The sequence below is a fragment of the Macrotis lagotis genome, chromosome 2, assembly GCF_037893015.1.
Source record: "Macrotis lagotis isolate mMagLag1 chromosome 2, bilby.v1.9.chrom.fasta, whole genome shotgun sequence".
Taxonomy (NCBI): Eukaryota; Metazoa; Chordata; class Mammalia; order Peramelemorphia; family Peramelidae; genus Macrotis; species Macrotis lagotis.
Window position 1 is genome coordinate 140,752,678 of NC_133659.1, and position 24,444 is coordinate 140,777,121.

Here is a 24,444-nt window from a genome sequence, read left to right on the forward strand (position 1 = left end):
ATTGACTTTCTTCTATTTCTGCTCTAGTTACTTCTTCCTCAGAACCTCTTAATGTTAGAGTTAGTACCCATAATTTTTGTATTCTAAATTCTAAATCTGTTCTGCAGATTATGGAGGATGCTCCTCTTAATTGATAGACCAGATATGACCTTAGGAACAGAAGTCTATCTCCTCAGATTATTTGTACCTTTACTTTCTGACCTGGCAGAAGTCTAGTCAAGTTTCCAACAATTTGAAAAATACACAGGAAGTAATAAATTACCAGCAAAAATTACAGTATTGTGGAGGTCTGTTAATTTGGAAAGTTTCTAACCAAGAAAGGTCAGATTAAGTCAGAAAGTACATATTAAGGGCTTCTATGTGAATAATACTGTGCTAGGGATACAAAGAAAGGCTAAAAACATACCCTCAAGAATCTCATGAAGTTCAGAAATGATAGGAGAATCAACAAGCAAATAAATATGTAAAAGAATACACATGTAGGATAAAACGAAGACATTCATAGTAAGACTAAGATTAAGGACCTGGAAAGGCTTCTGGTACATTACTGAAGTGACTTAATTGCTATGGTCAAATGTGTAAAATAGTTATCATCAGATATTCTTTATAGTAACAGAAGACTAAATAAGAGAATGTGGATTTAAATGAAAGTAAAGGGATTCTATTTATTAGAAGGAAACATTTATTAAGAATTAAAGATATTCAGCTAAGAAATTTTTTTAAATGTCATTTTCTTCAGTGTAGATCTTTAAAATCAGCACATAATTTCAACCATCTGGTAGTCTTTTAGTATTCCTTCAGCAGATTAGATAACTTTTTGAAGTTCTAGCCCTATCCATATTCAGTTGATACTGTAGCAAGAAAAAAATTAGGCTGTCTGGGAAAAACTTCAAAATTTTAAGCAAATAAAAAAGTTAGATAAGATTTTGAAAACCACCATAGTTTTGGTGAGAAAGTACTAAACTAGAAGTCAGCACACCTGCTGTCTAATCCCAGTTTCCAATTACTAGTTGTGTTACCTTGGGTAAATCATTTTGCTTCCCTGAGGTCTTAAAATTTGTGTAAAAGGAGAGAATTGATGTTTGATACAGCAATCTAGTTCATCTACTTCTTGCCCTTTTTAAATTTCAACAAACATTGAATACCCCATATTAGGTATTTGGGGACTACTAAAGAAAGAGAAAACTTAATGACTAACAGAACAGAAGTTGCTCTTCTGTAGGATTTGGCTAGCTTTATGAGTTAAATAAACTAGTTGGTCCATTTCTTATAAATGAATCTATTGTGTCAGATTCACTCACCAGAAATGGACATTCTTCTCCAAACTCAGTTTTGTAATACAAATTAGTAAAGTTCTTTTAGCCATTAGGAATTTAAGACCTCCAAGCCATGTTACTCCCAAGGACCAATATTTAATCTTGCTTTGAACCTTCATGGAACATATCCAAATACAAAGTCTCCTCTAACACTTAAGAAGACTTTGTGCTTGGATCAGTTCCATAGAAGTCTAGGAAAGAGATTAGAACTTATCCTATTTCAGAATAAGACAATATAAATCAAACTTTAGAAGACTAAAAAAGATGTACCACAGTATAGAATGATTTTTAGCTGTTTCATTTGGTCACCAAAGAATTATTTTGAGTCATTACTTTTTAAATTCCAAGTTTCCATTCCAATTAACCTTCTTGACTCCTCTTTATTTAAAGTAATGTGGTTAAAATATGTAGAACCTCCTTTAAAGTGTTTTGAAAATTGGCAGACATTAGGCACCAAAGTATGGTATTACTATTAAGCAAAGGTTACATTATTTAATAAAAGCAATCTAATTTGGTCTGGGTCACCTCTAACATTAAAGACCATCATCAAAAGATTTTCAGATTGGCCCCAAAAGACTATTGTGTAGATTTGTAAAGGAAAGTGCACTGAAATGTTACCAAAAACTTGCAAAATAAACTGAAGATGTTTCTATATATAGCACCACTTCCCTGAAGCCTAGTGCAAAGACAGAGTGGAGGCTCATTTTTTCTATTCTCCTCCAATTTAATTGTATAAAGGGGAGTCTTGTCTCATGACCTTAAATACTGATCCACCACCATCATTCAATAATTTCATTCTTTTTAAAATTCCATGCCATTGGTTTAAATCTCCTTGCTTACTCACATCCTTCCTGACCTCTAACACTCAGTACTATGAAATGGAGATTGTAATAACTCCTACCTCACAGGATTTTTGTGAGGATTAAAGAAGAAAATATTTATAAAACACTTAGAACAGGACCTGTCACAAAGTAGGTGCATCCTAAATATTTGCTCAACTTTCTGATCAGTGCCTTTTCTGAAATAACCTACTTGAGAAAGCCATTTATATTAGGTCTTTCTACTTTTTCCACTCTTAAATTGCTTTTAATTTTTCTGCACTCTGACTTCTGACTTCATCAATTAATTGAAACTGCTCTCTTCAGTTACCAAGAATCTCTTAATTGCCAATTCTAATGGTCTCTTTTCAATTCTCATTTTTCTTGATATCTACAAAACTAACACAGTTTATTACTGTCTTCTTTTGGCTATGTGCACTTTTATAGTTTTTAGTGACATTGCTCTCACTTGATTTTATTATATAATCAAGATTTCCTCAGTCTCTATTGCTGGATCTTCGTCCATTATGTCTCTGTCCTGGATTTTCTTTTCTCCCTCTATACTCTTCTTGCTTGTTGATCTCATCATCTTTCCTGATTTCAATTATTATCTTTATTCTAAAATTTCTATCTCTAATCTCTCTCATAAACTCCAACTGTCTTTTGCAAACAATAATAGTAATAATAATAGCTAGCATTTATATTGTGTTAAGGTTTATAATATATTTTATAAATATTATTTTATTTTATTTGAAGAACAATCCAGAAAGATTGGAAGTTCTTATACCCCAATTTTACAAATGACTAAATGGAAGCAGAAAGAGGTTAAAAGAACTGAGGAATTGAGGTGGGAGAGGGAGAGAGAGAGAGAGAGAGAGAGAGAGAGAGAGAGAGAGAGAGAGAGAGAGAGAGGAAGCAAGAGACAGGTGGAACAGAGAATGGGAATGTTCTCTCTCCCTTTGCCTTTTGACTTCCCTGGCTTCTTTCAAGACTCAATTCAAATTCAGCCTTCTACATTAAGATGTTTCCAGTCTTCTTCCATTAACAATGCCTTCTCTCTAAGATTACTCCCATAATGTTAATTTTTTGAGAACAGGAAAAGTATTCTTACATTTCTTTATATCTTGTATCTTAAGAGAGTGTCTGGAACATAGCAAATATTTAATGTGTCTATTTATTTATTGACTAATTGAAGCTTTAGTTTTTTCTCTTCATTGCTTCTCTTTTAACTATAAAAGTGATTCAGATTATTAAATTTTATAATTTTTTCTAAAAATTACTTTGACCCTCCTTTCTTCTCAGCCTTCATCTTTTCATTCACTTTCCTTTATAAGTTAAATTTCTTGAATGCATTTTATCTTATTTATCCAACTTTTTTATTACTGATTCCTACTTACCTTATTGCAATCTGATTTTGCCTCTGTAAGATTACTACTAACCTCTTTATTCCCTTGATTTCTCTCAGTATTCATTTTTGATTGCCTCCCTAAAGATTCATTTAATTCAATAAATCTTAATTATCTCCTCAGAAAAAATCTCTCTTCTCTCTTTTGGCTTCCCAGATACAATACTGTTCTTGTTCACTACCTCCTTCTAAATTCTTGGCTTTTTTCTTTCATTGGATTCAGTTAGTTTTCTCATATCCTACATATGAATGCACACTGTCTCAATCCTTCCTTTCTGGTCATGGTCACCTTTTTTGTAGAATTACTCTCTCTCTCTGTCTCTATGTGACTGTCTGTCTCTTCGATATATTCTCTATCTCCTCCTGTTCAGAATTTATTCATTACTTCATACATCATATTGATGAGAATGACTATCATCTATTTTCTAATTTCTCATTTGAATTTTGTTTCTATTTTCTGGCTTCTTCATGAACATTTTCCATCATCTCAAATGTGATATGACAAAAATAAAACATCTATCCTCTTCTCCTAAAAAAACCTAAATTTTCTCCATACTTCCTTATTTCTAACAGTAGCATTATCTTTTGTTCTCAGTCAACAAAACTTAAAATCTTGATGTATTCTTAATTACTTTCTCCTCAAGCATGTCCATCTTGTCTCCAAGTCCAGTTTGTTATTCCTATCTATTGAAGTGGTTCTTTCTTTTCCATCCTCACCTGCCACCATGTTCATTATCTTGTTTATGATTTAAGTGATCTGCTTGGTTTAAAGTGTAATAAAGAGTAGAACACAACTGAAAACAACTGAACACACACACACATCTGTTTTAAACTTTCCCAGCTTTTGTTGTTTGTTGTTTAGTCATCTCAGTTGTGTCCACTTCTTCATGACCCTAGTTGGCAAAAATACTGAAGTGGTTTCCCATTTCCTTCTCTAGCTCACTTTATAGATGAGGAAACTGAGGCAAATAGGGTTTAATGACAAGTCCAGGGTCACACAGTTAATAAATGTTTGAAGTTAGATCTGAAGTCTGGTATTTTTGACCTGAATGCTCTTTACACTGTTTCACCTAGCTTCTCAATCTTAATACTCTTCTACAAGATAAATTCATATGAAATATTTTTTGCGTGTGTAAACCATCCCACTCAAGAATTATAGTGGTTCCCTATATCTTATTCTGGTTTTCAAAATCCTTCATACTCTGATCCTGACCTCTAGATTTATTTCTGACTGTCCTTACACAAATCCTCAGAAGTTACTTATTCATTTTTTCCCAAGGAAGCATCTTTGTATCTTCACAGGGTGTTCATACAATTTCTCCTATTTCCACTCTTCTTACTCAAATCTTATCTTACTTCAAGAGCTAGCAGAAATCCTATCTTATCCATGAAGTCTTCCCCAGGTACTAAAGTTATTATTGATTTTTGACTGATTACAAATTCTTACAATGTATTTTTATATGCAAACATGCTACCTTACACATAGTTGGTATTTAATGACTTTTTTAATCTGTAGTTTATCTTTTTAAATAATTTTCAAGTGTCTTTGTGAACAAACACCATACCTGAGACTCTACTACAGTTTCCTAGACTCAGTAGAAAACTTCATAACTGTTTGTTGATGATGATTACTGTCAATAACTAATAGATTTTCTTTATTTCTCCATTCACCAAAAAATACCATGGACAGTGCCTATGACACATTTAATAATGTTTAACCAGAGGGGAAAGGCTATTGTAAACAATTACAGCTACCAGAAACATCGTGTTACTTAAAACACATATAAAATAAATGGAGAAGTTTAGTTTGTACTGTACTTTGCTTTAAGAAAACCCAAGTTCAAATCCAGTCTCAGATACTTAATGGTGGTGGACCTTGGGTATGGAACCTCTGTTTACTTCATTTACCTCATCTCTAAAAATGATGATAATAATAGCACCCACATGACAGGATTTCTATGCAGATAAAAGGAAATAAAATTTATAAAGTTCTTAATACAGTGCATGTCATAGGGAAAGTGCTATATAAGTTCAAGTTATTATTATGGAGATAATAATAGCCTATATCTCCAGGTTTGTTGTGAGGATCAAATGAGATAATATAGTGTCTAGAAAAATGGTAAAGTACTATGTAAAAATTTATGATTATTATCTTTTTTCCTTTTTAAAAACAAATCATATACTACATTCACATTTTTAATGATAGTATAACCAGAGATTTTGTTCTTATTTACAAAAAGTACAAGTATGCCATAATGGAATATTGGGGCTCAGGAATTTCTATAGCCAGGTCAAAGTGGGAGACTAATGGACAGAATAGTTATTAAGAGCTTTGACACTATTTCTTGCCCCTATTTTGAAGTCTCCCACCCAAATTAAATTTTAAAAACTCACTAGTCATATATGTGTGTGTGTGTGTGTGTGTGTGTGTGTGTGTGTGTGTGTGTGTGTGTGTGTGTATGGATGTATGTGTGTGTGTGAGTCAGGAGAGCCTAAGTTCAAATATGGCCTCAGACATTTACTAGCTGTGAGACTCTGGGCATGTCACTTGTGTTTTCCTTGGTTTTCTCATCTGTAAAATGAACTGGAGAAGAAAATGAAAAACCATTCCAGTATCCTTGCCAAGAAAACTTCAAATGAGGTCAGAAAGAACTGAATATGACTGAAATGACTATAAGACAACAATGATGAAAAGATAAATAAGTTTATTATTGGTGTGGTAATAAATGAATATTCAAAGTCTAATTAGAAATTCAAACAATTAAAATTCAAATGTGGTAACATTGAGTTTATCAAATCATTTTGATGGTTTACAGAAGTAGGATGGCCCCAGCTAAGTGGTTGACTAATAAATGGTATTAGGTAAATTAGTAAGAACTTTCCAAATCATTTTTGGACTTATTTTTATAATATGTACTGCCTTTGCTATAATTTTAGTTTTAATTTGCTATAGTTTTAGTGCTTCATACACTTCACAGAGTAGTGTGTGTGTGTGTGTATATATATAATATTAATATATTATGATGTTTGCATAATTAAACTATAGATTATTTATAGTTAATTTTATATATCTATATACATGCACACACACACACATATATATAGCTAAATTTTTTGTCTATAATATGCTACTAAATTTAGGACTTTGAGTTTTAGATGTCATGAACCTATATTTTAATTCTTTTTTTTGATAATAATTATAAAGGATCAATATAAATTTGGAATTGGCATGATAAATTGATAAATATGCTATGCATTAATTTAAATCAGAAATAAAGACTGAAATAAGTTTTCCATTCCATTTCAGAGCTAATATTTTGGCTGCGTTCTTAGAGGCATACTTCAATAATACAATAGATTGCTGACATTATATCTTCACATTCTGTGAGGTTCTTGTTCTTCTTCTATTGATGCTCCTCAGGGCATTCTCTCAGTAAAATAGGACCATCATCTTGTAAACTATTTTGTTTTTGAAATTTAATGAATTTCAATAAGGGTAAATGTGAATTCATATACTTACTTATTAAGATCAACTTCATAAGTATTATATGGAGGAAAATGATATTAAGTTGCAGTTCATTTGAAAAAACCCTGAGGGTTTTTAGTGGACTATATGTTCAGTTTGAGACCACCATATGATATGGGAGTCAGGAAAATAATACAATTAATCCAGAACTATGGATGTGAGAATGACTTTCTTGCTGTTTCATGAATACAATATTGACCAATTTTTCACGATTAGTCAATTAAATGGTTACTTTTCTCTGATGATGTCCAAACATGGATTGGGTTATGTCATTCCTATTAGATAATCCCTGTCTCCCTACCACTTGTTTGAATTTATGAACTGGTCAGATTACCTCTACAATATTGTGTCTAGTTCTAGGTAACAAATTTTGGGAAAAATGTGAATGAACTGGAAAGTGCTTGGGAGGGGATTTTTAAAAGTATACTGAGGGATCCTGAGATAACTTCATGTAAAGATTGTTTTAAGAAAGTGGAGTAGCCTAGAAAATAGAAGATTTAGGGGAAAATATGATCACTGATTTAAAATATTTGAATGGCTCTCATTTGGAAAAGGGATGAGAATTGTTCTGTTTGGTAAAACTAGGAGCAATTATGGAACACTATTGTTCTATTAGGGATAGGAATTCAGGGAAGTCTGGGAGGATTTGCATAAACTGATGCTGAGTGAGATGAGCAGAACCAGAAGAACATTGTATACTGTACAGCAACATGGGGGTGATGATCAACCTTAATGGACTTGCTCATTCCATCAGTGCAACAATCCAGGACAAATTTGAGGTATCTGTGATGGAGAATACCATCTATATCCAGAGAAAGTATTGTGGAGTTTGAACAAAGATCAAAGGCTATTTAGTACCTTTCATTAAAAAAATTGTTATCTTATTATATTTAAAAAAACTAGGAGCAATGGATAGATGTTTCAAAGAACAAAATTCAGGTTTGATGTAAAGAACTTCTTAAGATTAGAGTTATGGAAAAATGAAAGGGATTGCCTTTGGGCAATGCATTTCTTTCTTTTTTGGAGAATGCAAAGTAAAACTTAAATGACTATCGCATGTTTTTGAAGAAACTTTTTTTTCATATATGGGTTAGATTAGATATCTTTTACTGTCTCTTCTCACACTGTAATTAGAGGATTCATCTATTATTCCTTCTAAGAATATGAATTCATATCACACTATCAATCTACCATTATTCCTGAAAATATATTTCCTTGAAGTCCTAGAAGCATAATCAATCCTAAAATGAACTTTGACTGAGTGTGATATTTAGGATTAAATATAGAAGAGGGGTTACCTTTGCACCAAAATAATGTTTTTGCCTGTATCAGAAGCATAACAAAAGTTCAGCAGAGAGGAAATTGGGTTAAGTTGTATTTATACAATGCCAAATCATCTGTCCAATTTGGTAAAGTGAGTCAGAGCTTCAAGCAGGTGATGAGGCAGTAGGGATCATCTAATAGGAGTGACATAATCCAGTTCAGTTTTGGGTCCCATAAGACAAAAGCCACTATTTGAATGACTGATTGGAAGGAGTTAGTCAGTAAGCATTTATTAAAAACCTACTATGGGTCAGGAAAACAGAGAAAAGTAAAAAATAATTTTCCTTGTCCTTAAGATGTTTGCAGTCTAATGGGGGAATACAGAGAAAGGTAAAAAAAATTAATCTTTGCTCTTAAGATGTTCATAGTCTAATGGGGAGGCGACAAGCAAACAAATATGTAAAAACAAGCTATATTGAGGTTAAATAGGAAATTGTTGATGAAACTAAGGCACTAGAATTAAGACAGATTGGGATGGTGTTCTGTAGAAGGGAGAATTTTAGTTGGGGCTTGAAGGAAGGATTCAGAATGCAGAGATGAGGAAGATGGGTATTTCAGGAAAGGGGCATAGCTAGAGAAAATACCTAGAGGTGAGAAAGAGAAAAAGTGTCTTGTTCATGTAACATTAAGAAAGCCAATGTCATTAGACTGAAAAGCATAGGGAGTGGAGTAAAGTGTAAGAATATTGGAAACTTTAGGGAAGAGGTAGGGCAGCCAAAAAGATGATTTTATAAAAAAAAAATCAGTTTCTTTTATTTAAATAAATAATTTTGTTGCCAGGAGACTGGAGAAAAAGAAGTCTGCAAACAGTAAATAAATAGATCAGATGGGGGAGGGATGCAAAAGAAAGAGGAAGTGAATCAATGAAATGTGAACTTTATTCACTACAGATGATTCACCTGGAAAATGTGGCATAAATTAGTTATAGTGACATGAAGCTGATCCTTGGCATCTTACTCCCTCTACTTACAGTTTCTTCTAATTTATAAATGGTAACTTGAGTCATATACTCACCATTTTAGAAATAACATAATGGGGCTTAGTCAGTGCTATTTGCCTTGGGATTATATCTTGACTATGTACAAGGAAAGAGTTTGGAGATTCTTCCAAAGCTTTATTGACCCACTTACAGTCAGTTCAACTCAAGTTAAAAGGACATCAACCAAAAGAAACATATTTAAGAGAAAAGGCAGCAGTAAAATGAAACCTGTCATCACATCTTAGCAAACTAATCAGTCTTTTCGCAAGGCAAACAATGTAGAATGTTTTGGAATTGGAATTTGTTAAGCAGAAAGGTAAAACACAGCATCAGAGACTGGGGGTTGACTGAACAGAGCTCTCCAAGTGTGCAAGAGCCTCCATGGATACCATCCAGTTCTGAGACTCTCTGGGCCACAGTGGTTGAACCGGATACTGGGAAGCCAGTTTGGCACAGCAGCCATTTCTAGCTACCATAGACAATCTGCCGCCACTTGTGTGGATCCCCTCCCTTTCCCCAAGGCCATTGTGGAGCAGTGAGCTCTGATCTCCACATTGAGGTCAATCTAAGCTGAATCTCAGGCTTCTGAGGAGTGTTAAGAGACAAAGTGATTTGATTTAAGCTGGAACCACCCCCTTATCCAAGGGAGAGTTTTCAAGAGACCCTGGGTCCAAAATATTGTATTTCTCCTAACAGCTTAAAATCAAGGAAAAGCCTTGGTATCTTATATGCAAACCATTTTTCTTTCAATATCCAGGAACCCAAATTAAAAAAGATGTCTCAGAGAGGGCAAGCCAGCTATGGAAGAATCAATACTAATGGGAACTATTCAGGCTAGCTATGCAAAAGGAGTCAAAAAGACTGCTATTTTCCATTTTTGTCTTTTAGCAAGTAATAACTCTGCTTCCCTCCCTCCTCCCTTCTCTCTTTCACACTGTTTTATAGTTTTTGTTGTTAGTGGTAGTTTTTCCAAATATTATCATAGAGTCAAGACTCTAGATGGGTTCAGTATCCACCTCTGGTAGTAACCAGCTTTCTGATCACTGGCAAATTGTTCATTGAGCCTGTTTTCTTATTTGTAAAATGGGGATAACAATTTCTTTAGAATTTACCTCACTAGGTTCTTGTGAGGATCAAATGGTATAATGTGTGCAAAGTCCCTCTAAAAACTGGAAATTCTATATAAATGTCAATTATTATTATTATAGCTGAACAGTACTTTGGTGTTTTTAATGCCTTTTGCCCTCACCTCACCCCAAATAGCATTTGAAAGGTTCTCCCCCCCCACAAAAATGTTTTAGGAAATAGCCCATTAATGAAAAAATATTAGTTCTGTTTTGTTTATTTGTTGTTGTTTTTTTCCTTGGGCCTATTAATGTTTTTCTCTCCTTTTTGGTTGGCAGAAATTGAAGGACTAATGATGCTTCTTTAAAAAAATGTAGAGATCTTCTGTGTATTAACTTAGTCTAGACAAAGAAAATTAAGCTAATTAGCAGAAAGATTGTAAATGTGCTGTGTAGGAGGCCCTGTCATTATGGTCCCTCACCCAGGCTCCTGTGGTTTGGTGTGTGTTCAGAATGATAGTTCTGGTTTTCCTCTCTACAGAAAGGAATAAAATAATCTTGGTTTTCAATTAGAGACACAACTACAATTCAGTCAGGGTCAGAGGGGCCGGGGAGGATGAGTGCTATGCCAAGCTAATGTCATAAAATGTGAAATTCCAGCACATGGCAAAAGATCCTGAGGCCCTAGAATTACCACAGCGCTCATATTCAATAAGAGGCTAAGACTGCCAATTAGGATGCAGACAGAACAAATATTTACATTCTGAGAAAACAAGAGAGAAGTCATCAACAAACATAATGAATCAAAAGCCACAGGATCTCAGATGTGGGTTAAGGAAGTGTCACTGTCTGTGTGAAGCAGGGAGATTTAACTGGTTTCCAGTATTTGCAATGTTAGAGACCTAGATTACTGGAAAATTTATAGTAACATTTCAGTGAAATATCACCACTTCATCAATGATACCCATGGTTTAGAGAATGATGAGAAAACTACTCTTTCATTCCTTACATCCCCCAAAGCTCATTGATAATTCCAAGCTTTCCTTTACTCCATATCCATAGGGTTTAAGATCTTGTAGATCTGAACATAATTTTGGTGAGGCCCTTGAAAATTCTCAGGGTTCTAAAAGATATTTTAATGGCCTTTATTGTGTCATCCATTTTCATTTTTTGAAGAAAATGAGACTGATCCTCTGATTCATTCACTTGTCAGACTCTGGGATGAGATAAACTCACACAAAGAAGCTTTTTACAGCTTCACACACACACACACACACACACACACACACACACACACACACACACAGTATCTGTATTTTGTAAACCAAAACCACGTGGTTTACAGGGATTTGGAGTATGAGAAAGGGAGACAATTTGGTTTCTCTCCATTAGAAGTTATAGGTTAAGGATTTACCTCTCCAAGTAACTTCGCAGACATTTTTTTGTTACATTCTGCATTGATGGCTCAGACTTGAGGATAGAGAATGGGACTTTTGTTCATCCTGACTGTCTCATACATATTAATGTTTTCCAAATTGATTTGAAATTGCATTAAATCTTAGGTAAATATACATACATACATACATATATATATATATATATATGTGTGGTGTGTGTGTGTGTGTGTGTGTGTGTGTGTGTGTGTGTATACAGATGTTGTCACCACACCAAGAACCCCTAGGATAATTTTATGTATCTTTAACAAGATGTCTAGCTTGGGTCCTATTTCAAGGTATCAAGTTGTCCTAAAAATTTTTTTGTTGAATAACTTAGTGGTAAATTTTGATGGAAGGGCTTATCAGTCATATAAGGAGAATATTCTATATAGTTTGTCAAATATTGCTATCTTTTCCACTTCAAATTTCACTAATTCTGAAATTGTATAAGCATGATATTATATCTAGCTTTTTTCTATTCCATAATGGATCACTGCCATAATTTAGCATTTATACTTGGGAAAATGACTTTGCTGCCAATGATCTAATTCTGTGATTTTATTTTTACAGTACTGCCATCCAAAATTATTCTTTTGAGATTTTGTTTAAGGTATCATTATCTTTTTTGCCAAGAGATAGATTTTGGAGTGTTAATATTTACTGGTGGGCACAGGGGACATGGAAAAATATTCAAATTTTCATTTAATTATGGTCTAATATGGATTCATGTCTTACTTTCCACATTAATATGAAAGTTTTGATGATGGTAAATTATTGCCTTTTTTTAAAAAAAGCTAAACTATATAAGTCCACATTGCCAACGTTATTGCAATGCACAAAAATATGAAGAGATCAACTAATAGAAGATTAAGGAAAGTATATTAGGAGGAATAAACAGTAAGAAAGTCAAATCTGATTCACAAACCACAGAATTTTAGAGGCACACCCAATCTGAACCTCTGAACTTTGAGGTTAGACTATAAGTAACAAGAATAGTGCTAATCATTGTCAAAGAAGCCAACAAATTCTGCTTTCTAGAGAGTCTGACCTCAACTTGTCCCTTAATTCATTGACCCCTATTTATTTGCATTAAACACTTTAAGCATATGAAACTTATTGTGGTTCAAATTTTTTTCTAGTTTAACATTGGAAATATCAGTCTCTTTTTTTTTGCAAGGCAAATGGGGTTAAGTGGCTTGCCCAAGGCCACACAGCTAGTAATTATTAAGTGTCTGAGATGGGATTTGAACCCAGGTACTCCTGACTCTACCTAGCAGCCCCCAGTATCAGTCCTTTTTAAAGATACTTTAAAGTAATTCAAAGAACAAAGTCTGTAGTTAAATCCTGTCAAGTGGGGATATCATGGTAGCTCCTACACAGTTCATTTTAAGTATTGTTTTGAATTCATGTAAGATTTGACTATAATTAAGTCATTTTTATTACTTAGCTTCTAATGAAATTCTTCTTAAATGAATGAAAATGAGCACAAAGAAACTAAAGAACATTCTAAATTATTAGCTCCATGAAGGTTTGAAAGAAGTCTTTTAATTTTGAACGTGCCTAAGTTTTCAGGTAAACATATGTTCTAAATAAATAAATAAATAAATAAACAAGCAAACAAACAAACAAACAAATAAATAAATATAAATATCAATTACTGAAGCAAAGTTTAAATCCTAGAACTACTGAGAATGTTATTTAAAATATGTCATTTCTTTAAAATTTCTTACATTGATACAAATATCAAACATATTTTGCTATTAATGGTTTTATAATTTCAATGACATCTCCTCTATCAGTGTAGTTACTCCTTCTGAACCTCCTCCTCAACTATTATTCATGTCTTTCCATAAATATTCCAAAATGCATCTATATGTGTTATTGTTTCTTAATTTTAATGTGTTTACATAAATATATAATAAATATGATGTTTATGCATAAATTAGAAACATAGGTACATATATTTTATTCTCAAATATTTTCCATATTCGTATAAGGGATTTGTCTCCAAATCAATTAGACTTACCTTTTAATTAGTTATCCATCTCCACTACAATCTCTACATGCTGTTCAAGTGCTTAAATGAACTACTTATATAGTGGAATTAGCCTCTTAGGATAAGTATAATATGATTCATAAAGGACATCCATAGTAGTAGTAGTAGTAGAGATGCCACAGGGAAAATAACCATTCCCTACCTGACAGATCATATTATGACTGTGGTAGTCATACTTTTGAACTAGTGTTTTTGTTAGGGGACCAATGAAAAAGAACCTTTCCTCAACCCTTTGCATCTTCGATAGAATAGATTAAGTCACATAGATGAGTATACTTGGAGAGGTTGCAATATGCATCACAAAGTTATTACATTATCTTTTTTGCCTCATCTCCAAACATTCAGCAGTGGTACCACTTTACTTTTAGTCCACCAAGTTTAGAACTTGAGTGTAGTCTTTGATGGTTTTCTGACTCAGCTCACCTATTATGTTAACCAAATTCTGTGTTTCTATCCTAACACTACCTTTTTTATCTGTCTTCTTATACCACCATCATTCAAACCCTCATCTTTTACATGGACAATTGTGATAACTTTCTAATTGTTTTAGCCACTTCAAGACTGATAATGTCTTTCAAATTCATAGTCCACAGAGTTTTCAAACTGATCTTCCTAAAATACAGATCTAACAGAGCTACTACTCTAAATAATACACTACAATGCTATTACTTCTAAGATCATATATCACCTCAACTTTACCTCATTATTAAAACATTTTTGTAAATTGTGTAATGTACATAATTACTAGTATAGTAGTACATGTGTGTAATTTGTAAATAAAAATATATTCATAAATTAGAGGTATTCAATTTTTTACTATATATATATATATATATATATATATATATATATATACATAATTTTAAAAGTCATTGTAATTGACTGTGGAGTAATAGATGCTAGTTGATATGACACTGTCCATATATACACCAGACTAGGTGTGAAACTACATACAATGGACAAACTAATAAGTATTTATTGATTACTTATCATTTGGCCAATATAATACTTAAATCAATCATCTCAGTTAATTCATTGTCTATAAAATCTCTTGGGCCTATGCAAAATATACCATGTGTTCATGGTAGACCCAGGGAGAAAAATTCTGAATATTTCTTCATATTGAGTGAAGTTAGAAAATCCTGGGATTGTTTTCAGCTAGTTTCATTTTCCTTAAATGTCCTTTCTATTTTGATCTTATATAGATACTAATTAGATACTGTCCAGTTTTCAACAAGAGGTTTCTTCTTAAGTTTTTATTTTTTCTTTTGTGGCCCAGTATATATTTAAAATATACCTTTATCCCTAAAATATATATCCTTAATCTGAAGTCCATGGCATTATTTTATTTTGTTAACATTGATAATTGAATTTCAATATCATTGGTTTCCACTGTAATCCTATGGATTTTATTTTGTTTAATATTTTGTGAGTAGCCATTGGATAATTAAAGAGGCATGTGACATAAAAAAGGTTAATAACCATTGCAAAAGATGCACAAATATTATCTTTCCATTTCTTTCTCTCTTTATCTTCTCCTTTCTCTCTCTGTATCTATATGTATATATCTATATAGATATATACATATTTATATATATATACATACACATGTATATCTATACATTTAAATATACAGGTATTTATATAGTTTTACACCCACCTTTGGGCAGTTAGGTGCTGTAGTAGATAGTGTGCCATGTCTGGAGTCAGGAGGACCTGATTTCAAATCTGAAATTTCTGATCAGCTGTATGACCCTGGGCAAGTCACTTAATCCTGTTTACCTTAGTTCCTCATTTGTAAAATGAGCTGGAGAGAGAACTGGTAAACCATTTCAGTATCTTTTCCAAAAAAAATCCAAGTGGATCATAAAGAGTCAAACATGATTGAAATGACTAAACAATAGTAACAATATATGCAATGCATATGAAATAAATCTCTATTATTAATAGATAATTCTAGATACAATGCTGGAAGGAAATCCAAGTTGCCATCATATTTCAAGAAAGAACCTGGCACATAAATTATAACTCCCAGTCAGAAAGTGACAAGATGCCAGATGGGTGGAGAAATAGCCTCACCACATACTCAAATACTCTATATTGTTTTGTTTCTTAATTTCCTTTATTTGGAAGATTTTTTTCCTCCCCAGGAAAGGAAAAATAGCAGTGGAAAATTATGAAATACTACTACACACACAAATCTGATTTAAAATTACAGTGACTTGGTAAGCACTAAGTTGAAGACACATTTCCCAGGTTTGGTATGCTGTCTATTGAGGTTTATGAATCTTACCACCATTTCTGCCCTAATTTAACTGTCTTGCCTTTCTATCCCCTACCCTGAGTCATCTCGCAAAAGAAAAAAATAGTGTTGTATTTATATCATCAATTTTCCTGAGTTGTTCTAACAGTTTAGAGAAAGCCAATCTTCTATAAATAGAGGTGGAGACAGAACAGAAAGAAAGTGAAAGGAAAGAAGTATTAATACCAGACAGAAAGGGAAGAAAAAAGAAGACAAGCATAGTTGGCAGGACTCCTTTCCTTTAAGAGATCCGGTCAAGTCAACAAGTATTTATTTTGTGCCTTCTGAGGGCCAGGGATTGTTTAAAGTTCAAAATTACAATTCCCTGTACCCAAGGTTCTTGTATTCTACATTTCTACTAGAGGGAAATAACGTGTACAAAGAGAAGTTGATACAAAAATATCCAAGGCAAAAAACACTGTAGTTTGATGTGGTAGTAGCAATAGTGGTAGTATGAAAAAACATCTAGCCATTAAACTGAAACTTGAGGGGAGCTAGGGATTAAAAAAATGGATGCAGGGAGGGAGTACATCCCAACAACCTAGGTATAGAGACAGATAGAGTCACAGACATGCTTGAACATGACAATTAAGATTATTTGTTGGAAATTTAGAGAATGTGAGAGGTAATATGTAGAAAAAGTCTAATTTAGAATATGAAGAATTCTAGATACCAAATGGAAAAGTTGAGGGTTTTATTCTTTTTTAAAAACATAATATAAAGTCTAGCTTTATTTTAAAAAAAATTTACAAGTCTGTCTTTTAACCTAAAGTATACATGGCTGAATTATTCATATCTTTCATTAGTTGTGGCTTATTGCTTCAATTCCTCTCAGGAAAATACAAGTAAAAATAAATTTTCTTCCACAAAATACATCTCCCAATCACATGACACTGTGACTTGATTTTATTCCACAGTGCTACCCTGAGTGGCAGCACTTAGATTGACTTGTGCTGGCTGTGGCAGTCATTTGTTTTACTTGGCATAGATTCTGGTTCCACTCTAATTTCCAAGCTTCACAAACTAGCAAATAAGTGCAGGTTAACTATATGGCCAGAAAAGTTCAGTGAAAGCATCTTGTAAGGCTCAATGGCAGGCAAGAGAAAAAGTATAGCTTCCAGCAAGATCCTGTGGTGAAGCAGCTTGGACATGATTTAGATACCCAAACCTTCCTAGCATCTCCAAGGGAGGAACATGGGGTCCACATGTCTCTATTTGTAATGGTTGGTATTCATACAGAGATTCCTCAAGCTTTTGAATTGGGGCTAATGAAATATGCTGGCCCATTTTGATGCCCATGGAGAAAGTCACTGGTTTTACTGATTTAGTTTTCTCTAGTTGCATTTCCAGCTGTGTCGATCTATCTTTATTCTGCAGAGCTGCAGGCTGATTAGAATTCTCCAGTTCATCTAAGAGGGCCTGCTTATTCTTCCTTTTTAGAATTTGCTGCAGTTCCTTCTTTTATTTAAAGAGTCATCTTTGTTCATTTTCTTGTCGTTCCACTTATAAAGCTTCTTCCAAATTCTCCTGTACCCAAGTCAGTTTTAACTTGTCTTCCTTTTGGTAGAGTTCCATTTTCTTTTTGTTATTGTCCAAATCCACATTATTGGTCAAGTTTAAAAAGACTTAAAGAGTTGTTCAGAATGTTAACTGACTTGTTAAAGGTCACATGGCAAGAAAAGTGTCTGAAGCTATATGTGAACTCAAGATCTTTGTGAACCAAGCTCCAGTTCTGTATCCACTATGAGTTTTATTCTTGATACATTAGGGAACCACTGAATCTTCTGGAGCAGGGGAGTGAGATGGTATGTGAACTCTTTGAATATTACTTCCCAAATTTGGTGAGGATAATTCAAAAGAGAGAGACAATTTAGGTAGTGACATTGAGCAGGGTGGTAAGCAGGTGAATGGAAGTGAATTTAAAAGATGTAGTCAAGGTAGAATCAACAAGATTTTCCACCTAATTAGATACGTGGGGTAAGAAGAAGGAAGACTCAGAGACAGCTCATAGATTGTGAACCTGGATAAATGGAAGAATAGTAGTCTCCTCAAAATAAATATGCAAGGGAAAAGATAATGAGTAATGTTTTAGACATAATGCCTTTGAGATACAGGTAAACTGACTTTTAAGAATAGTTCAAAATATTCAGTAGGTCGAGACTTTTTCTTAAGTAGAGTTAAGAAGACAGATGAATGAAGTCTTGAGGAGTGATGAGATCTCTGAGGGTGAATGTAAGTGGATAAGAGAAGCATATTTAGCACCGAATTTTTGGGCACACCAATAGAGAGAACATGAATGATAAACTGGCAATGACAACCGAGAAAGAGAGATCAGACATACCACCATTCTTGACCCTGTTACTTCTTCAAGCTTTTATTTTCTTCTTCCTCCCATTCACAGATGAATTTCACAGTCACTGTTATTACCTTCCCTGCACTAATCCCTAGCAGTTTGATTTTTGTTCTCACAACTCTACTGAAACTATGCTCAACAATGACTGCATTCTCACTTATAGAAGGCTTTTTCCCTATACATTTGATAGTTGATTCTCTTTTATATTTCCTGACATTGTTCTCTCCATGCACTACCCACTACTTCTACTTCTTAATGAATTTGTAGAATTCTATGCGTTTCATCTTTATCTCTTTGGTTAGTTTCTTTTATCTCCATCACTCTTCTAAGTCTGAACATTTCTTGCTCCCCATCTCTGTCCTGCCCCACAATAGACTTGTGTTTCAGCCTTTATCTCTTTTCTTCTCTATATATTGTCTTCCTTGGAAAGCTTAATGACTGTTTATGTCTTGAAATATTACCTGAATGAAAATGAGTAATATAATTTTCTCTCTTTCCCTAACCTCTTTTTTGATCATTAGTCCCTCATGTTCAAGTATATAATTATCATTCATCTCAGCCTGAATCTTCTGCAAGAGTCTCAAAATTAATGTGTCCAAAGTATAAATCCTCATCTTCTTCCTATAACATATTTAGTCATTTCTTCAAATATACCCATTTTCTTGATAGTGTCTTGCTCAAATCTCTGGATTAATTAACTCCTTCCTCTTTCTTATTACCTTTTATTCAACTGATTTTCCTCTGAATTTTTCTCTCCAAAATATTTATTCCTTTCTGCTCATCTCCATAGCTGCTTATCCTAGTTCAATGTTTATCTTTCATAATTTATTATGGTAAGTTTTCAACTGGTCACAATCCAACCTATCATCTACCTCACTGGGAAAGTAATCTTTCTAATGCACAGAGGTGAGGAAAGAATTCCCTTGTTAAAAACAAATAAAAAAAAATAAACCAAACCAAAGAATATACCTAAAGTGCCTCAAACTTCTTGTCCTATCAATCAAGGCCTTTCAGAATTTGATCCCAACCTCCTTTTTTTTAGGTGCAATTCTTTTTTTTTTCTTCTTTTTTTGTCTTTTGCAAGGTAATGGGGGGGGGATTAATTGACTTGCCCAAGGTCACACAGCAAGGTAATTAAGTGTCTAAATCCAGATTTGAACTCAGGTTCTCCTGATTCCAGGGTCAATGCTCTATCCATTACACCACCTATCTGTCCCTTTTCAGATGTATTTCATACTATCTCCATCATTACCATCCCTCTACTCCAAGATAAATTCTTTATTACAACCAAATTGAACTACTTCTTGCTCTCTAACCCTTTTTTTACCTACACCTTCTTTCTTATAACAAGAAACAGGCTAATTTGCCATTCTCTCCTTGTTAAAGTCATAGATCAGTTATTTGCCAGCACCATGGTACTTTCCCTACTTCTCTACAAAGATGTGATTTTTCCTTCCATTGCTCAGATTTCTGTATGTAATAATTCTTATATAATTAATCATGTAGCATAAACTTATTTATGTATTTTACAACCTTTTAGAATATAAACTCCTTTAGGAAGATTACTATGTCATTGTTTATGGTATCCATACTGACTAATATGGTACCTTGCATATATTAGGAACTGAATAAATGTTTGTTAAATTTGGTGGTGAAAATTGAAAGAGAAAAACAGTAGGGAGATGGAATGATTCCTGGAAAAAGTAGAATTGAAATTTTTTTTAAGAGACTAGGATTATAACATGCTTTTAGGAGACCAACATAAAGAAAAATATTAATTTTACATTCCTCATATGGTGCAGGAAAAACATTTTAAAAAGATAAAAAGAAAAAGACAGAGAAATAAGATAAGAACATACTCAATAAAAATTGGGACAGAACTATTTTCACAAATTAAACTGTTACCCACAATCACATGGACATTATATTATTCATAGAATATTAAGAATAACCCTTTTAAAGGAAAAAGAAATATTGGAGAGAATGTAAGAAAATTAGGATACTAATACACTGTTGGTCGAGTTGTGAATTGATCCACCCATTCCACAGAGCAATTTGGAACTGTGCCAAAAGAGCAATTAAACTTTGTACTCACTTTGATCTAGCAATGCCATACTAGGTCAGTATCCCATAGAGATTATAAAAAAAAAGGAAAAGGATCTACATGTGCAAAAATGCACAGCCCTTTTTATTGTGACAAAACATTGGAAATTGAAGCATGTCCATCAATTGGGAAATAGTTGACCAAGTTGCGGTATTTGAATGTAATGGAATACCACTGTGCAATAAAAAATGATGCAGAGGTGCATTTCAGAAAAACCTGGAAAGACTTGTACAAACTGACACAAAGTGAAATGAACAGGACCAGGAAAACATAGTACTACACAATATCAGTAACATTATGTGATAATCAATTATGAGTCATTCCATTCTTCTCTGAAATACAATAATCCAAAGGACTCACAAAGGAAAATTATATCTAAATCAAGATAAGGAGTTGATAAACTGAAGCATATTTTTTCACTTACTTGTATTCTTTTTTTCTTCTTTTCCTTTTGATCTGTTTTCTTTCACAACTGTGACTAATATGGAAACATGTTTTACATTGTAAACCAAGTATGATATATATCAAATTGCCTACTATTTTCAGAAGAGGGGAGGGGGAAGGAAGGGGAAAAATTTGGAACTTAAATATCATATAAATTGAATGTTAAAAATTGTCTTGACATATAACTGGAAAAAAGTACTATTTTTTTAGGTTTTTTTCCAAGGTAATGGGGTTAAGTGGCTTGCCCAAGGCCACACAGCTAAGTAATTATTAAGTAGCTGAGGTCGGAATTGAACTCAGGTCCTCCTGACTCCAGGGCCAGGGCTCTATCCATTGTGCCACCTAGCTGCCCCTGAAAAAGTACTGTTTAAAAAAAAGAATGACCCTTTTTAAAAGGTATTAACTACCATTCTAAAACTATATCCCTGAGCTACATGGAACTTAAAGCTTTCAAAATATAGAAATTTGGATGACAAGACCAAAATTATAAATGAAAAGGATGAAATATATAGAATTCTTGTTTACTCATCTGTCACTGGAGCTCTCTTGGATACTTGATGAGAGTAAGCATATATTACAGTATTTTAATTCAGCTACTAAAGAAGTGACCTTATCTCTTTGCAATAGTCTATAGAATCTTAAATATGAATAAATAGTCATAGTTTAGAGGCATGCCCTAGGACTATTTCTATTAATACATTTAAAAACATGTGGCAGCTAGATGGCAGAATAGAGAGAGTATTGTCCCTGAAGACAAAAGACCTGAGTCCAAATATGGCACCAGAAACTAACTTGCTTTTTGATCCTGTAAAAATCACTTAACTTCTATCTACCTCAGTTTCATCAATGTGTAAAATGAAAATAATAATATGTACCTCTCAGAGCTTTTGTGAGGATCAAATGAAATTATATTTATAAAGTGCTTTATAAACTTTAAATACTATATTAATTCTATCTAATTGTGATAATTATGATATGCTTCCCAACATTGCTACACTTCTACTGATTGATATTAGGAGAAATTGCAAGTCTTCATTGGTTTTTGACAGATGATAATAATTATATTCAGCTACAAAATCACCTAATATTCTAGAGAAGACTAAATACAAAATAAAAATTCAGTGTTGTTCAGTTATGTCTGGCCCTGATTGGGGTTTTCTTGGCAAAATACTGTAGTGACTTCTCCAGATCATTTTTTACAGATGAGGAAATTGAATCAAGCAGGATTAAGTGACTTGTCTAGGGTCATTTAGCTGGTAAATATATGAGGCTTGATTTGAATGGAGGGAGATGAGTCCTCCTGCACACAGGTCTGGCACTCTATCTATCTGACCACCTAATTGACCCAAAATAAAAATAATAGGATAACAACTTGTCTCAGAACTATTTCTACATGAAATGAAATTTTGCATAGTTTTTGATATTTGCAAAGTCCGCTGAATAGATTATCTCATTTTGGCCTAGATATAAATCTGTAGTACATTTTCTTTTTCTTTCTTTCTTTCTTTCTTTCTTTCTTTCTTTCTTTCTTTCTTTCTTTCTTTCTTTCCTCTCTCTTTCTTTCTCTCTTTCTCTCTCTCTCTCTCTCTCTCTCTTTCTTTCTTTTCTTTTTTTTTTGGTAAGGCAATGGGGTTAAAGTAACTTGCTCAAGATCACACAGCTAGTAAGTGTCAAGTGTTTGAGGCAGGATTTGAACTTGGGTCCTCCTGATTCCAGGACTGGTACTCTATCCACTGACTCACTTAACTGCCCCTGTATTATATTTTCAAAAACAATTTCAAAATATTCTTCTTTCTGCTTATTAAATACACACTCAGAAGAATCAGATACCCAAATAAATGAAATAGTAACAATCAGTAGAGAGGTATATTACTTGGACCTTTCAGTCTCTGATTTTTAAAGGTTATTTACAAATCCAACACACTTTTTCTATTTCTAATCACTTTTCTGTTATATTAAGAATATATTAAAGCAGTTAGAAAGAAATTTAGAACTTGATAATTGGCAAGGTATCTGTGGTATTGTCTTTTCCATTCTTCTGACAAGACAAAAAATTCATGTTGTCTTATGAATGGAGATCTATGGCAAATATTTGAGAACCTCATTAGGATTATTTGCTGTAGAGTGGAATTCTATATGAAGCAGGTCTGCTTTGGTCTCTATCCAACAGTATTTAGTTACTGAGGGACTTTACTACGAATATGGTTTCATTCTAGTCAGTGCCTTGGCATCATGAATGAGGACAGCCCTGGAGTTGGTGCCAATGTTTTGTTAAATAAATTGTTATTTTTTGATTCTCATTGTGTGCCCTTCTATGCCCTAGTATTATTCTCTGGATTCTGGGTTGCAGATGTGCAGTCATAAATTTAGAACTCTCTAGGGGAAAGACTCATCACTGGAGAGGGAGAGGAAGAGAAATACAGAAAAATTTAAATCTTTTAAGCAAGTAGGCAAAATGTGGATAACTTGACATCATTTTAACCCAGTTTCAGGGAAGGATATTTATTTGTCTTCTGTACTGTACTTACTAGAGCTGTAACTTAGAGCTAGAAGGAACTTTAGAGCCTTCTAGTCTAATGCCTTATTCTACAGATGAGGAAAGACAGGTTCAAAAAGCTTACCTGAAGTCACACAGGTTATTGGCAAAGACAAAATTTGACTTGGATCTTTTGATTTCAAATTCAGAACATTCCCCTACTGCTTCCTAACATTGCCACACTTCTACTGATTGATATTAAGATAAATTGCAAGTCTTCATTGGTTTTTGACAAATATCAGTGACATATGAAAATCTCAAAATCTATATTGATCTTCCTTACCTGCAAAAATTTTGGATATTGAACATAGGAATCCATTGATTTTTTACCTTCAGAAAAGTCCCAGGTGCTCTGAGGTTAACTGATTTTCCACAATGTTACTTTGGCAAACTTCACCCTTAAGTTCAAAGCTTACTGTGAATGCAAAGGATGACTTTAAGACTAGAAGGTAATAAAAGCCCAGCAGTCATGCAGTTTATCATTGCCTTGACAAAACTCTGTGGAGAACTGAGATGGAGAGGACCAACTTATTTTAAAGAAACACTTTTATGAGTACTGAGAGGATTGGCAAGGTTAATTCCAAACAGGAATTTACTGAAATGATACACTGAAAGCTTAGAGGATCGAGTGGCATGAGGGTGTAGTGAAAAAATAAAAGACAGGGACTTAGAATCAAAAAAACTTGAATTTTGGACCTGAATCTATCCAACTTAAAAGTACTGTGAACTTGGCCTAATCGTTTAACCTTGAAAATCACTTCTCATTATTAATTAAGAATAAT

The 24,444-nt window shown here is 33.4% G+C and overlaps 1 protein-coding gene and 1 pseudogene across 2 annotated transcripts in view; one reads left to right on the forward strand and one right to left on the reverse strand.

Annotated features, from left to right (window-relative positions):
* GREM2 (gremlin 2, DAN family BMP antagonist) overlaps nucleotides 1-24,444 on the forward strand; it is a 128,019-nt gene that overhangs the window by 64,215 nt on the left and 39,360 nt on the right. The gene's annotated exons all lie outside the window — the stretch shown is intronic.
* Nucleotides 17,267-24,444, reverse strand: part of LOC141511964 (CDK-activating kinase assembly factor MAT1-like) — a 34,598-nt pseudogene continuing 27,420 nt past the window's right edge.